Raw genomic sequence first — 18,057 nt, forward strand, 5'->3', positions numbered from 1 at the left:
TCCACACAGAAAAGCCCTCGCCAGCCATGGGGCTCGAACCCGGACCTTCTTGCTGTGAGGCGACAGCGCTAACCACTACACCACCGTGTCACCCATTCACAAATTATAGCAAAATTTATTTATTTATTTATTTATTTATTTATTTAAGAACTTATTAACCTCCTCAAACTGATGTCCTGTGGATTTCCCACATCAAGGAACTGTTATTTACAGCTGACATCTGACATTTACAGCTGACTTATAATATTTTATCAGATTTACTTTAGTTTTTGTTTATTATATTCCATGAGAAAATCTAAAAAGTTCACTTGACACACATCAGAATCTTGTATAAAGGTGGACTCAGCCCTACTTGGTGATAAGCTACTGAAGGTGCAGGTTGATGCTCCTCTAGTGGCCTGGATCACCAACTACCTCACAGGAAGGCTGCAGTATGTGAGACTGGAAAAACATGTCGGACCTTATAGTGAGCAGCACGGGGGTGCCTCAGGGGATGGTCCTGTCTCCCTTCCTGTTTACGATCTGAGCTATATCAGCAGGGGACAGGATGCTGAGTATAGGAATGTGGTGGACAGGTTTGTGGAGTGGTGCAGACTAAACCACCTGCAACTCAACACTGCAAAGACTAAGGAGTTGATGGTGGACTTTAGGAAGCAAAGGACCAGTCTGAGCCCAGTCAACATCGAGGGAACGGAGGTGGATATTGTGGAGGAATACAGGTACCTGGGCATACATATTGTAGACAATAAACTGGACTGGACTGGACAAAAAACACACATGCACTTTACAAGAAAGGTCATAGCCACCTGTATTTCCTCAGGAGACTCAGGTCTTTCAATGTTTGCCAAACCATGCTGCAGATATTTTATCACTCTGTGGTGGCCAGTGTCATTTTCTACACTGTGGTGTGCTGGGGCAGCAGGATGAATGCAGCTGATGCCAACAGACTCAATAAGCTCATCAGGAAAGCTAGGTCTGTCCTGGGAGTTTAACTGGAGTCGTTGGTGGAGGTGTCAGAGAGGAGGATACTGAGGAAACTTCTCAGTATTATGGACAAATCCCTCCCACCCCCTGCATGACACAGTGGTGTCACAACAGAGCACCTTCAGTGGGAGACTGAGGCCACCGAGGAGCAACACAGAATGCCACAGGAGGTTTTTCCTACCAGTGGCCATCAAACAGCATAACCCCTCCACCTTCTGCAAGACGGACAGCTGATCAATCATGACAATAATACTTATATCATGTGCAATATTCTGGGTGGTCATATACAGTAATGTGTTTTCACAACACCATGTGCAATATATATCCATTCATAATCGCTGATCCTGTGCAGGGTTGTGAGCAAGCTGGAGCCTATCCCAGCTGACTATGGGTGAGAGGCGGGGAACACCCTGGACAAGTCGCTAGATCATCGCAGGGCTGACACATAGAGACAAACAACCATTCACACCTATGGTCATTTTAGAGCCACCTGCATGTCTTTGGGGGAAACCAGAGCACCCAGAGGAAACCCACGCAGACAACATACAAACTTCACACAGAAAGGCCCCCATTGGCTACTGGGCTCAAACCCAGAACCTTCTTGCTGTGAGGCAACAGTGCTAACCACTACACCACCATGCCGCCCCTGCGCTATCTATCTATCTATCTATCTATCTATCTATCTATCTATCTATCTATCTATCTATCTATCTATCTATCTATCTATCTATAGCAACGTGTGCAATATTTACTTTCACCATTAGGTTAGTCTCTTAAATAATTTACCTTATTTCTACTGTTATATTGATAACCATTGAGGCACTGGTATTTGCATTTTCTATGCCCCTTATGTAACTTACAGTATTTCTATTGTTGTTATTCTCTTGGCCACTGTTTTTTCTTACCTTATCTTATCAGTCTGAGTGCTTCTGCGGTCAATTAAGCAGCATTTTATTATAACAACATCTAATTTTCTAGAACGATTTTCTTTCAGTAATGATTTAGATCTGTCATTTAAGAACGACAAAAAAAAATATATACAAGTTAATATTTTTCAAAGAAATTATTATTTTTGGATTCCCTGCAGATATATCCTGCCCTGAGCACAGCATGGAGTCTACGAGTTTTACAAGTAAAATAATTTCTATTGTGGGTACAGAAATATGGTTGAAATATGGTTTTATTTTGGAGCTCAGTAAGGCAGCATTGAGGTTGGTCTAGTGGAGCAAACCACTGACAAACAAACAAACCTACAAACAGGCAACAACAACAAGTTGAATTTATTTAATGATATTCTGTGAGCAGGGTTGCCAGATTAATTTTACACATTATTTACAAAAATTATAATTCCATGCGGATGAATCCTCAAAGTTTGCCAAGCCATCTGGTGAGGTTATAACAGGGGTGAATGGATGGGCTGTGGAATAATATTATAGCTGAGGGCATCCAAAAGCTGCTCAGGGGATATGAAAGAAGTTGAAGGTACACTCTCAGAAAATAAAGTACATTATTGCACATTTAGGGGTACAACGGTTTATCACTGGGACAGTACCCTCTAAGGTACTTATTTGTACCTTTTATATACTGCTTGGGAACATATATGTACTTTTTTGACCCTAAAAAGGTACACAGTTACCTTGAGGTCCAATAATGAGATCTAAGGGGTACATTAGTGTAGACTGTACCTCGGGGGACAGAAATGGACTCCTATTGTAGCCCTGTTTCTGACAGTGTAGCTATACTGTAAAGGTATAGGGCAAGCATATATAGTGGGGACCAAATGTCTGAGACTACATTGAACATCAGGGATTTTTTTTTTTAATTCAAAGCTAGAAATAAACAGAAAATTTTAGAATTTTGAATATTCTAAAACAAACAAACAAACAAACAAACAAACAAACAAACAAACAAAAAAGGAAATGTGCAACATCTTGATTATAGAATATTCAAGATGTTGAACAATTACAAGGTCACTCTTTAAATTTAAGTGAATTTGTGATACTGACCATGTTAACTCCTTTGTACAAAAGGTTAGATTTTCTGTGAATCTTATCCCTTCCATTGGAGCATGGATTCAACTGGATTTGATCTAAAATGGATCATTAGATTTTACACCAATTTGTGCAGTCTGTGTCAGCTCGAGTGTACACTGCCATTAAAGCAAAACAGGGATATACCAAATACAAAGAAACTCTGAAATTCATGTAAATATTTCTAAGATTCTATTTTTCACTCAGGTTCTTCTGATAAGATTATTTGTAATGAAAACCTTTGTGTTAAATTGAAACAGAAAGACAAAAACACTTTCACTCGTGATCTCAGAATTTAGGCCCTATTTATCCGAGAACATTTATATCAAATTCAAAAAATGACAAACTAAATGATGAACTGTAATCAAAATAAAAAAAATATCAAAGTCCTTCCCACACCATGTGGCAGCGCCAATCTCCATAGCCCTCAGCCTCACATACGGGTAGCTAGGGTTACAGTGGGGGGGGACTAGTCCTCTGGTAACTACAAGAGTTTGACCCCCTACTCACATCTGTATTGCAGCGTGCCTTGCAAAATGGCACCATTTTTATGATGGACTTTGATATGACCGGACTATGAGTAGAACTCATGATCTCCCGATTGAGAGGCGGACACGCTAACCACTAGGCCACTAGTCAGTGAACTGTAATATCGTCTCCTTATTAATATCTTAACATGCACTATTTGTTACTTGTGATACCAAAGAAACATCTGTTAAAAATGTCTTGTTACTTGAACTTGTCTTATTTGTTCTTGTATTATTTTGTTCTATGTCATTAACTGGATAATGTCCTAATTCATATAAGTACCTAAAGATGGATATTTTCTACCTGTTTTTGGGCTTATGTAAAAAAAACAAACATATGTACCAATTAAAATAAAATAATTATAAAGTACACTTCTGTACCTGTTTAGCTATACAATCCTACCTACATGATGCTATTAATTTCAGTAAAAAGAAACAATTGCGAAGACAAACCTCCTGGACCCTCCTTTCCTCTATAGAAACTTTGTTTTCAGTTGAATTAATTTCAGATTTTGATTTGGTGCTCATCTTCTATGACATTTTTGAGGATGCACAAAAGAATATCTTTATTTTTAGCAACCTTAGACGCAAAAGCAACTCTCTCCATTTACTTCTTTCCTTGGCTCTTGCATAAGTGTACATAGTTTGCTGGATGCTTTCCTTTTATTAGCCAAATATTGTATCACCTGCATATATTAGGGTGAATTTTATATAAAATATATGTTTAAGAGGATAAATCAGGGTGTGATGCATGCATATGACATAAAAACATATGAGATTTGTGGGTGGGAGCTGGTCTCCCTTGTCAAAATGTTTTTTAGAATTCTATAGAAACTCTATAGAAAATCCTATAGAAACCCCTCTTTCTATACAATCTCTATAGAATGCTATAGAACTAATACTCTATAGAAAATAGTTTCTATAGAAGTTGTATAGAAATAGTATAAATTCGATAGAAGTTGTACTCTATAGAAAACAGCTTCTATAGAATCTCAACAGAATTCTATATAAATAGTAGTCTATAGAAAACGATTTCTATAGAATTGATACAGAGTTCTATAGAAGCTCTACTTTATTAGGGCCAACAGAATTTTATAAATTTCGTAATGGTTATTTCCATAAAAACACAATTTGGTGGATTTTAAAGATCCTACAGAAATTCCAGTCTGAGACAAAAGGCCTTGCATCCAAAGAACAACTTTAGTACTTATCTCCAATAAAAATCTTCTTTATTTCATTTACTTTATCTCACATAATAACACTTCTGATCAACAACTCAATTGATCCAAATGTAAATTACAGTTTAAGACATAATTTAATAAATGTACTTCCAAAATAAACGCTGATATATGCTATACATTAATTTTCAGTCAAGCTCAATGGCATTTGGAAGAAGTGAAACAAACGTCTTTCTTTGTATTTTCATGTAAATATACTTATTTGCTATATCAGATAAATTACATGCTATCAATTCATTAGTGATTTCAACCTCTCTAATTTGATGCCCCTTAACTTTATATATACCTGTATTTAACTGAAACATTATTCGAAACGTCGAAATATACAGTACAATTCTTTTTTACAGTTACATATATCATCTTCACATTCATTTTTACACACTGCAACCACTAACTGCAGGGTCCCAATCCGACCATCTCTTAAGTGAAAGCAGGAATTATTTCTTTCTTGTTTCTTATGCTTTAACTGTTCAGATACGAAATATAAACCATTCTCAAGAACCAATCGTTCTGTTGACTTTCTATAGGAATTCTATAAGATTTCTATGTATAATCTCTATAAAATTTCTATTAAAACTCTATAAAGTTTCTATTAAAACTATAAAATTTCTATTAAAACTCTATAAAGTTTCTACAAAAAGTCTATAAAAATTCTATAAAATTTCATTTAGAAATTTTATAGAATTTTTTATAGATTTTTTTTCTATAGAAATCTATAGAAAATTTTACCAAGGGCTGGTGGTAAAAACAAACAAAAAACGTCAACAAAATCATCACAAAATCATATTCCTTCTTTTCATTTTTTTTTCAAAAGGTATGAGTGGATATTGACTATTTGAGGAACAGCACAAGTGCAAGGAAGCAGAGAAAATAGGATCTTGGACTAACGTTCCCATCCTAATCCAGTTCATGCAGCATTCCCTCAAATACACCCTTATTTTAGTGTGTCAGGGAAGATGTAGTTAGACAGGACCAGAATGGAAGACATTATCCATTCAATCCTAATTCAGTATTAAAGCAAACTGTTTTCCTCAGATCACCTCAGCTCCAAAGATCAGTTTCTCCTGTTGGGCATGGGACACTGAGATTCCAAAAATGTAGGCCAGACACCAAACTATGTTGAGTGAATGGTTCCTCTATATCAGGACTTATTCATTTTTGTGTCAGTGAAATTAGAAAATAACCAGAACCTTTGCATCAGTCCGATCATGAATGTTTCTCTTGGTTCTTCTTCTTTTTTGAACCAAATATTAATATGGGTCATCAGTTAAGCTGGAAATAATCATGATCCATGGAACACACCCTAAGTATACACTGAAAAGTCAGTTTTAGTTGCTTCTTTCAGTTTTGGATATTCTTTCACTAGGACGCTTTACAATTCGCTGTGGAAGAGAAGTTCCAGCAGCAATAAACTGCTAGCTGCTTATCTGGAGCTGTCTTATGGAGTCTATGCAGTGTTGTGTCTTTATTGCACACCAACATCTGCACAAAATGTTCCAAGCGGAGGAGGAGAAAGCCTCTGGGTGGGTCTCTGCAGCTGCTCAAGGGCCCCAGTAAGCAAGCGAGTGTGCCTGCTGAGCCAGAAAGGCTGAGCAGAATGCTGGGGTGTGGGCTTGTGGAGGAGGTCTTTGCCTCAGTGGAACTGCTCTGGCTGAGATTATTTGCTTATCACAGCCTGGAGCTAGAGGTCACAGGAAGGAGAGGTGTGGAGCTTTTGTAGCTCCAGACTGCTGGGAGCTTAGGGCTTGCTGGAACGCAAGTTTCGAAGTTTAGTCCTGAAACGTCAGACCATGCAGCGCTAAACCAGGGTGTTAAGATGATGGGTATTCAATCACTCAATTAATCATGGTGGGCCACAGTACTGTAGAGTTTAGTAGAATTGTAGTATTGAAGATCAGTCTTGAATCTTGGTATTGTCATGCATGTGGATTGGAAGTTTGGACTGAGACTGGGCTCCAGGACTGAATATGCGTGACATTCAATATGGGATTGAATAATGATGTTGTTGCTATTGTGGTAAATTAAAACAATGTAAATGCTCTATACCTGCCCATGTCAAGTCAAGTCAGAGTCCCTCTCACACCAGAATCTGGTCTTCCCACGCAGTCTCCTGTCCCAGTAACAACCAACTCTTTAAGGCATACAAGTGGGGTGCCAATCTCCATTTTGATAGCCCTCGGCCTCTCGCCTATATAGTTAGGGTTACAGTGAGGGGCTAGTCCTCTGGTAACCATGAGAGTTTGACTTCCCCACTCGCATCTGTATTGCAGTGTGCCTTGCCAGGCAGTAGTAGGTACCATTTTTATGATGGTCTTTGGTATGACCCGACCGCGAGTAGAACTCACAATCTCCCGGTTGAGAGGCAGACACGCTAACTACTAGGCCAACTCGCGATCACCTACTCATGTAGCTGTTATAAACTCCAATACACTCTCATTATCAGGTTCCCTTTAGTCCTGTATAGTGTATTCTTCCAGAGTCAACCTAAAACCTCAGGCTGCAACATATCATTTACTGGGTTACTACTTTGAATATTTACAGTAAACTACAGAATGTAAACATTTACCATTAAGATTAGCTAACATTATCTAATTTGATTAACTGTCTCACATGATGTTAGCTAGCATTATCAGGCAAAGACATGCAGTTAGGTTGACGTGGGGTGGCCTTGGGCTGAGGTGCCCTTGAGCAAGGTACCTGACCCCTGACTGCTCCCTGGGTACTCTGGTGTGGCTGCCCACTGCTCTGGGTGTGTGTACGTGTGTTCACTGCTTCAGATGGGTTAAATGCAGAGGATGAATTTCACTGTGCTTGAAGCGTGACAAATAAAGGTTTCTTCTTCTTCTTCTTCAATTAATCTCAATAGTTTTAGTATTTACCAGCAATGTCCATACCTTTGTTAGCTACTATATGTTAGATAGGTGCCAAAAATGGTAGTAATAACATTAGGAAGTATTGATAAAGTCAGTGATGTTATTACTTTCAAACTTAGTTGTTCTTAGTGGGAAAAGGAAAAAAAAACCCTAGACATGTTAATTATTTTATCCTGATGCCCTGTAGGCCAATTGGCCTCTCAGTTGCCAGCCTCTTACGAGGCTATCTGCATCTATCAAGAGCACACTTCATCTACCGCCAGCTTGCTAGGCCTGTCACAGCTTCCCACACAAACAACCATTCACACCTATGGGCAATTTAGAGTAGCCAGTTAACGTAACTGCATGTCTTTGGACTATGGAGTAAACCAGACACAGGAAGAACATACAAACTCCACACAGAAAGGCCCCCATCGTCCACTGGGCTCGAACCCAGAACCTTCTTAGGTGGGGTTTACATTAGACCGTATCAGCGGATCATCAGATTAACATTTTTAAAACGATTAGCGTGCACACAGCAACGCCAATACACGATTCGCGTGCACACAGCAACGCCAATACACGGATACGCTCGGCTCCGCAGGCATCCTGCGCTCCAAATCACTCCGCCCTGAACAGCGAGTGCCCTCTGGAGAGTGCGCAGTCCGGCCCTGCGCAGCTCACAGAGCGCGCGAGTGAAGTGAACAAGCAGTGATTCGGGACTGAGCCGCTGTGTGTGTGATCTCAGTGCATATCGGGCATGCGCGTCACTTACCACTTGCAAGTGGAAGGATGGCAAGCCTAAAGACAATCATAACTACACAATGGGCAGTATTTGCATCAGTATTTGCAGTATTTTCATACTTTTATACTCTTTAATGAAAGGTGATATAAGGCAGAAGTCCGCGCCGTTTTTCAGCAGTCGCGTCACATGACCAACGCCAGCGAATCAGGAAGGTGGATGTCACAGTGACGTTGTCCAATGACGACGCCAGCTAGAGCTCAGCACAGCGTATCCGCGTATCTGCGTATTCTCAATGTTTACACAGCACCGGACCAGACACGATCTGGATTGAATACGTGGACCCTGGCGGATTCCCGTTTCCCTGCGTTTCCAGGCGGTTTAATGTAAACGGACAGTGCATCCGCGAAGAAAACGAGACAGATACGGTCTAATGTAAACTTGGCCTTACTGTGAGGCAACAGTACCAACCAGTGCATCACTGTGCTGCCCAACATGTTAATATGCCTTGGAATTTAAATTCAGGTTCATGGTCTTGAATTGAACTGACATGTTCGGGTCTTAGTCGATTTTGTTGACTTTGGCTAACTTCTGATGTGATCTTAGTCTCGTAGGCTCATTCTCTCAGCCATATTGGTCTGAGTCTTTACTTGGACTTCTCATCTCATCTCATTATCTCTAGCTGCTTTATCCTTCTACAGGGTCGCAGGCAAGCTGGAGCCCATCCCAGCTGACTACGGGCGAAAGGCGGGGTACACCCTGGACAAGTCGCCAGGTCATCACAGGGCTGACACATAGACACAGACAACCATTCACACTCACATTCACACCTACGGTCAATTTAGAGTCACCAGTTAACCTAACCTGCATGTCTTTGGACTGTGGGGGAAACCGGAGCACCCGGAGGAAACCCACGCGGACACGGGGAGAACATGCAAACTCCACACAGAAAGGCCCTCGCCAGCCCCGGGGCTCGAACCCAGGACCTTCTTGCTGTGAGGCGACAGCACTAACCACTACACCACCGTGCCACCCTTTACTTGGACTTGATTGATTAAAGTTTAATCTTGCCTTATGTGTCATGTGATCTTGAACAAGTAAGGTTGAACATTCTACCTCATTTAACACACATGATTCTACTCATATTATTACTAAGGCCCCAGTGAGCTAGATTGTGTGTTAGAAGAAAAAAGTACAACTCTTTCGAGGGTAACCTGTGGTGCTTTGGGGCATTAGTTTGTCACTGTCATAAAATCCAGAGCTACAGGAAGCTGGCAGGGTTTGTATGATTTAAACATCTAATTAAACAACTTGAATAGTATTTAGAATTTGATTTGGAACTGAGAAATGAATGAAGTCCTTTTGAGAACCCTATTTTCTTTGCATGACTGATGCATTTATACTAAAACTATGAGCAAGATTCTCTTTATTGGAACCAATAAAGTATCCCTCTGTGGTCACTTAATATACAATGCATTCAATATTCCAGATTACAAACTATTATATATTCTACATGTCTCTAACAATATTTTCATCCAGCAAGCATAACTAAAGCAGGTATCACAGATAATAGAACACGATCAAATAACCTGTCAGATCTTCCCTTTAATTGCCTTTTCTCAACCCTGCTGACTTCCAATCGAACTGAAATGACCTCCACATCAGAGCACAAATATACATGGCATTTAGTGTCAGTGGCTTGACAAGTCATTGTTACCCAAGGTTAGGCCATTGTTGTGTGGATATTAGACTTAGTTCATAAATCATGGTTGGGTGAGCCACTGGGAGCGAAGTAGCTATTTGTGGCTGGCTGTCCATGGATGCACGCTGTCAGTGTGGACCAGGAGCAGGTGTGCCCTTGTCAAAGGGGGATGGGTGTGAATAGCCAAAGTAGATTGTTGGTCCTATTGGAGACATTCTAACCCCAATACCAGACATACTGTCCATCTAATCTCCACCGAGTGTTTGTGAATTCATGGAACAGGTGAAGAAAGGCTCGTAAACCTAAAACTGTATTGTTATGAAGCCGAAACACCTACTGTCTCATGTCTGAAAGATACTGTAACACACTGATGATTTATCAGTAATGACTTATTCTCCGGGCGGCACGGTGGTGTAGTGGTTAGCGCTGTCGCCTCACAGCAAGAAGGTCCTGGGTTCGAGCCCCGGGGCCGGCGAGGGCCTTTCTGTGCGGAGTTTGCATGTTCTCCCCGTGTCCGCGTGGGTTTCCTCCGGGTGCTCCGGTTTCCCCCACAGTCCAAAGACATGCAGGTTAGGTTAACTGGTGACTCTAAATTGACCGTAGGTGTGAATGTGAGTGTGAATGGTTGTCTGTGTCTATGTGTCAGCCCTGTGATGACCTGGCGACTTGTCCAGGGTGTACCCCGCCTTTCGCCCGTAGTCAGCTGGGATAGGCTCCAGCTTGCCTGCGACCCTGTAGAAGGATAAAGCGGCTAGAGATAATGTGATGTGATGTGACTTATTCTCCATGCAACCCTATTGCTTGGACAATATTGCTATAGTCTAATAACCACATAGGAAAGATTCTTTAATAGGAGAACCACCTAAAATACATATTATTATTATTATTATCTCATCTCATTATCTCTAGCCGCTTTATCCTGTTCTACAGGGTCGCAGGCAAGCTGGAGCCTATCCCAGCTGACTACGGGCGAAAGGCGGGGTACACCCTGGACAAGTCGCCAGGTCATCACAGGGCTGACACATAGACACAGACAACCATTCATACTCACATTCACACCTACGGTCAATTTAGAGTCACCAGTTAACCTAACCTGCATGTCATTGGACTGTGGGGGAAACCGGAGCACCCGGAGGAAACCCACACGGACACGGGGAGAACATGCAAACTCCGCACAGAAAGGCCCTCGCCGGCCACGGGGCTCGAACCCGGACCTTCTTGCTGTGAAGCGACAGCGCTAACCACTGCACCACCCATTATTATTATTATTATTATTATTATTGAAATAAGGATTACAGGCCTTTGTTTACTCTATCCTGACAATTATAAACCTATATTCACAAATGATGCAGATGTAGATAGGTACCTTGGAGACAGCACTACCAAATTGTCTGCCTGTCTCAACTAATTAGCATGATTAGCATGCTAGTGGATCACCATGGAGATGAAATGTGTGGATGCACATTAATTTCAGAGGGGTGATAAAAGGATGACCCATAGATAAATCCAGCTTTTTTTTTTATGATGGAATGGATAATCGCAATTTTAGAGTCTGACAACAACTATAAATGGCACATAGAACAAATGAGCACGTTTTAAAATGACTAACTAAAAATGGAAACTTGTTCAGTGAAGGTTATTAATTACAGAAGTAGCAGCTTGTCCATGGTGGGGCAAAGTCATCATTCAAATCTCCACACATTTTCAATTCTTTTGAAATGCTGTACTAATTACCTCTTTTGAACGACCAGCATTTTAAAAAATTTGTCATTTACCAGATAGACATTGATGTTTCACGGACTGGCTTGCATTTCTTGAGGGCGCACAACCACGGGGCAGTGAGATCACTTCCCTAGAGTTATTAACGCACCTGATGGTCAAAAACAAGAAATGCAACAAGCTTTAATAAAGGGAATCATGCTGCCCCATACTTGCTCTAAGAACATTTTCATGACAAGGTTGCCAGATTAGACTAGTTTAAAAATATTCTGCAGCTGCCAAGACATTGTTTTATAGCAAATTGGAATTTTTTTTTATCCACAAAGGAAAAGTGTAAGTACAAACAGGATGTCTATGAACCATTATTATTATAAGATATGTTGCAAAGAGGGTGGCGTGGTGGTGTAGTGGTTAGCACGGTCGCCTCACAGCAAGAAGGTTCTGGGTTCGAACCCAGCGGCTGGTGAGGGCCTTTCCGTTAGGAGTTTGCATGTTCTCCCCGTGTCTGCGTGGGTTTCCTCCACAGTCCAAAGACATGAAGTTAGGTTAACATGGGGTGGCCTTGGGCTGAAGTGCCCTTGAGCAAGGTACCTGACCCCTGACTGCTCCCCGGGTGCTCTGGTGTGGCTGCCCATTGCTCTGGGCGTGTGTTCACTGCTTCAGATGGGTTAAATGCAGAGGATGAATTTCAGTGTGCATGTGACAAATAAAGGTTTCTTCTTCTTAAAGATTTACAGAGGAAAACGGGGATTATGAATTTCCCAGTCTGTTTACACTCTAGAGACTGTTGTGTGTGAAAATCCCAGGAGATCAGCAGTTACTGAAATACACAAACCAGCCCAACTGGCACCAACAAACACGCCACTGTTAAAATCACAGACATCATTCTTTGTCATATTCTGATGTTTGATATGAACATTAACTGAAGCTCTTGGCCTGTATCTACATGATTTTATGCACTGTGCTGCTGTCACATGATTGACTGACTGCATAAATGAGCAGGTGTATAAGTGTTCCTACTAAAGTAAATGGTGAGTGTATATCAAGTGTAATAACCTTTTGACTTCATTTTGTTTGAGGCTATGTTTTTATTCATCTATGGCCACGAGCTGCTGCTTTACAGGAGGAACGGTTATTGTCAGGTTTAAAACAAGATGGATACCACAGTGTTTGGACAGGCATCAGAGGACCAGAATGTCAGCAGTAACTCACTACTTTCTGATTTAATCTGTAGAAACCTCCAATTGAAACGCTTCCACGGTGCACACCTCCTGTCTTGTTTGCTTCCAGACTGGAACACCCTAGAGGTTTAAAAGCAAGAAGAAGTGTGGAGAGGAAAAACAAAACAATACAAGAAAAATCCCAACTCAAAAAATGTGTTCTGCTTTCAAATCTTATGTCAACCAGGTAACAGGAACTATTAATTAAAGCTTGTCACACTAACGTACACACACACACACACACACACACACACACACAGTCAGCCATCACTCTTTGAGTTGAATTGACAGAATAATGTAGTCCATAGCTTTTGAGCACAAGCACTGGCTGCATACTAAGAATAGGGCCTGTCAGCCGCTGTTGCCTAAGTGCAGCAAGCCATCTGTCACCCCATTGCTGCCCGCCACTCTAGCCTTCAGGATGGAAATCGTGCCAATCAGTCACTGAAGCCCCTTTCACATATGAAATCTGTTAATGTATGAGGTAAAACAACATGGAATAGATCATAAATTTTCATTCCCGCTTAGTCTTGCAGAAAGGAAAAGTTACAGATATTGTGTATTCCCATTTAATGGAATGCTACAGAGTGTGAACCATGTAAGACAGGATATGATGTCTACTTCATAAAGTGGCAAGTCTGTCGTTGTGAGAAACCCAAGCTGAGACATTAGCTAGTTTGCAGCATGGCACAAGTCAAGCTGCATCACATCTCTGTTATTCACTTCCTGTTTCTGAACATTTGTTTTGTTCAAGTAAAGCCTTTTTATAACATTTTGTTTATACAGTAGGACCGCCGTATCCACTGACTCGCTCGAGCATCTAAACACCCTGCTTATAGACAGCATTAATCACAAAGATCTGCTTTCACTTTTATGAAAGCATTTTATGAAAGCACTTTTATGAAAAACAATAAAAAATATTAAGTGGAAATGTCAGAATCCTGTTCATTCGAGAGAGAGAGAGAGAGAGAGAGAGAGAGAGCACATTCACATAACTTATTACAGTACATTGTTTTAGCTATTTTATTATTACAGACTATTGTTGATGTCACACTGTGTGCAACCTAGAAACTAAACTTTATCATAGATATGCATGTACAGTTAGGTCCATAAATATTTGGACAGAGGCAACATTTTTCTAATTTTGGTTCTGTACATTACCACAATGAATTGTGAACAAAACAATTCAGATGCAGTTGAAGTTCAGACATTCAGCTTTAATTCAGTGGGTTGAACAAAATGATTGCATAAAAATGTGAGGAACTAAAGCATTTTTTAAACACAATCCCTTCATTTCAGGGGCTCAAAAGTAATTGGACAAATTAAATAATTGTAAATAAAATGTTCATTGCTAATACTTGGTTGAAAACCCTTTGTTGGCAATGACTGCCTGAAGTCTTGAACTCATGGACATCACCAGACGCTGCGTTTCCTCCTTTTTAATGCTCTGCCAGGCCTTTACTGCAGCAGTTTTCAGTTGCTGTTTGTTTGTGGGCCTTTCTGTCTGAAGTTTAGTCTTTAACAAGTGAAATGCAGGCTCAATTGGGTTGAGATCAGGTGACTGACTTGGCCATTCAAGAATATTCCACTTCTTTAAACTATAAACTCTATAAACTATAAACTTCTATAAACTCCTGGGTTGCTTTGGCTTTATGTTTTGGGTCATTGTCCATCTGTATTATGAAACGCCAACCAATCAGTTTGGCTGCATTTGGCTGGATTTGAGCACACAGTATGTCTCTGAATACCTCAGAATTCATCCGGCTGCTTCTGTCCTGTGTCACATCATCAATAAACATTAGTGACCCAGTGCCACTGGCAGCCATGCATGCCCAAGCCATCACACTGCCTCCGCCGTGTTTTACAGATGATGTGGTATGCTTTGGATCATGAGCTGTACCACGCCTTTGCCATACTTTTTTCTTGCCATCATTCTGGTAGAGGTTGATCTTGGTTTCATCTGTCCAAAGAATGTTCTTCCAGAACTGTGCTGGCTTTTTTAGATGTTTTTTAGCAAAGTCCAATCTAGCCTTTTTATTCTTGAGGCTTATGAGTGGCTTGCACTGTGCAGTGAACCCTCTGTATTTACTTTCATACAGTCTTCTCTTTATGGTAGATTTGGATATTGATACGCCTACCTCCTGGAGAGTGTTGTTCACTTGGTTGGCTGTTGTGAAGGGGTTTCTCTTCACCATGGAAATTATTCTGCAGTCATCCACCACTGTTGTCTTCTGTGAGTGTCCAGGTCTTTTTGCATTGATGAGTTCACCAGTGCTTTCTTTCTTTCTCAGGATGTACCAAACTGTAGATTTTGCCACTCCTAATATTGTAGCAATTTCTTGGATGGGTTTTTTCTGTTTTTGCAGCTTAAGGACGGCTTGTTTCACCTGCATGGAGAGCTCCTTTGACTGCATGTTTTCTTCACAGCAAAATCTTCCAAATGCAAGCACCACACCTCAAATCAATTCCAGGCCTTTTATCTGTTTAATTGTGAATGACATAACGAAGGAATTGCCCACACCTGCCCATGAAATAGCCTTTGAGTCAATTGTCCAATTACTTTTGGTCCCTTTAAAAACAGGGTGGCACATGTTAAGGAGCTGAAACTCCTAAACCCTTCATCCAATTTTAATGTGGATACCCTCAAATGAAAGCTGAAAGTCTGGACTTTATGTCCATGTCCATTATATAACTATAACTTGAATATTGTGGCAGTTCTTGTGTATGGGCGGAGCACAGAAGATGGCAAGACAGAGCTCAGGTTGATGAACCGTTTTATTGTCACACTTTTCAGTCTAACTTAGTTCGAAACCACAGACAGCCACACACACAACCGGCGTCTGGTTCGGGGGAAGCTCCTCTGCTCTCTGCTCTCCCTCTTTAAATAGGGCGTGGTCACTGGGAAGACACACACAAACACAGGTTAATTGACGTGAGGTGTAGTGATTCTGCCACTTACCTTCCCTGACTCCGCCCTCCTGTCACAGACCGGCGCTTGACCACGCCCCCGCTGCCACAAATATGTTTCAGTAAACAGGTAAAAAAACAAAATTTGTGTCAGTGTCCAAATATATATGGACTTAACTGTATGTATGTATGTATACAAAAAACAAGCTTTACATTATGGTTCGCTTCTATCTGTGGTTTCTGTTATTCTTTTTACATCTTGGAAGTATCCTCTATGGATATGATGCTCACATTGTATCTGCTCATGTTTTCTTTACTTGTTGTTTTGCTTTAGATGAGTAGTGCCATTGCAATATTACTACGTCATCATTTACGTCACCGCTAACAACATCATGACCGGTCACAACACATAAATCTGATGGTTCTGATTCCCACTGGAGCTGTGACAAAAGTTTTCCGTAAATGTTACTAGGTTGCCAGGGGATACATTAATGTTCGACTTTGTCGTTTTACTCCCGTTCCCACAGGACACCATTACAGAATGATAACGGAAAATGTAAAATTTTCATTGTGAGTTAGAATGAGGTATGAGATGACACCTCTCTGTTAACTTTTTCCTAAGTAACATATACAATGGACTGTGAAACACGAATCCAGAGGTGTTTATTTGTGTCATTCTGAACAACATTTTTCCCACCTGACGAAACAGGAAGGCAGGTCACGTGTGTGCATCACAGGGAGGCAGAATGTGTGCATCATGTGTAGACATTACATCACATCAAACACTTTTCTGCTCAGATTATTTAATATGAAGCCTTTACATTTTAGTAGACACTTTAATTAGATGCACACTGACATTGCTCTGCTCCATGATTCTTAAACAATACTATTTGGAGCAGCAACAATTATTTAATTAAACTAACAGATCAGGATAACTTGTCCTCTAGCACAATCTTCTGTAATTGCATGTGCATTCATATACTCAAATTATGCACTAGTGGTGCTTCAGGGCAGGAATGTCTAATTTCTTTCTACACAGATCTCCATGTCTAATATTCTGTAAATAATTCCAGAAGGTAATTCTGAAATGTATTACTACAATACTCTGCAACAAAAAGTACAAGAAATTATGTATTATTAATTTAGCAATGAATTAAAAATACAACAAACAATGAAAGACTGACATGCCAAGCTAATACACAATAGCCTTTCCTTTTTAAATATATATAATAATGAAGTCTTTGGGGTAAACCTGCCGAAAACCTTTTACACATGGATGTGTCAATGTTGTTCCATTCACTTTTAATGGCCTCCCACACATAATGTACAGAGGTGATTCTAGAGTCTGTTGTGGCCCCAAGCAAAAATTTCCAGGGGGCCCTTCTGACCAGTGTTCATCACCAATATGTTATAAATAATCTGACACCAATGAAAAATGTATGAAATCAAAGTTTTTTTTAAATTCCAAATGTGAAAATACAATGGTAAAGAAAAACTAGACCGGACAATTCCCCGGGGGAAATTGTGAGAGGATGCAGTGCGCGAAGCAATTCGGTCACGCATGTTTGCTGGCCGTGAATGTGTGACCCGCAATGATGTTTCAGTGCAATGATCATGTGTGTGCTTGAGACAGCAGCCGTCATGAATAAGAACTATTCAAGATTATGAACAAAGTGACTACAGGCGGAAATTAGCATGTACTGCTATAACCTGGGACAGACATCTGTCCTTACCACAAGGATAATGTTTAATTTGTGCACTGTCCCTTTTAAAAATAAAATAAACTCTAAACTCTAAGAAGTGTGTTTGTAGTTTGTATGTACGAACAGAAGTGTTCCTAATAAAGTGGGCGGCTAAGGTGAGGCCTGTCGGCTGCCCTCCTCTCAGTTTCTCAGAGCAGCGGATGTTTGAAAAAGTGCTTTTTTTTCCAATTAATTCCATAGAAATGAATGGGGTTTTTTTGGGACAAGTGTGACTACTACTTTTGAGAAAATTATGTCTGTAGTGTGAAATTTGTGGCTGAAAACAGTTTAAGTTTGAAATTTTGAGCATGATGTGTGTGTGCTTGAGACAGCTTTTCCCTCTGCCCCGTCACTGGCCCCAATTGGCATGGTGACGGGCCTGAACAGGAGAGTT

The 18,057-nt window shown here is 40.6% G+C and overlaps 1 long non-coding RNA gene across 1 annotated transcript in view; it reads right to left on the bottom strand.

Annotated features, from left to right (window-relative positions):
• Positions 1 to 15,771: 15,771 nt before the first annotated feature.
• Positions 15,772 to 18,057, bottom strand: part of LOC132889260 (uncharacterized) — a 140,251-nt gene continuing 137,965 nt past the window's right edge. Inside the window, exon 3 of the long non-coding RNA XR_009655036.1 lies at positions 15,772 to 15,912. This is a non-coding gene — a long non-coding RNA (uncharacterized LOC132889260). The remainder of the gene's footprint in view (positions 15,913 to 18,057) is intronic.

The sequence above is a fragment of the Neoarius graeffei genome, chromosome 7 (assembly GCF_027579695.1).
Source record: "Neoarius graeffei isolate fNeoGra1 chromosome 7, fNeoGra1.pri, whole genome shotgun sequence".
Classification (NCBI taxonomy): domain Eukaryota; kingdom Metazoa; phylum Chordata; class Actinopteri; order Siluriformes; family Ariidae; genus Neoarius; species Neoarius graeffei.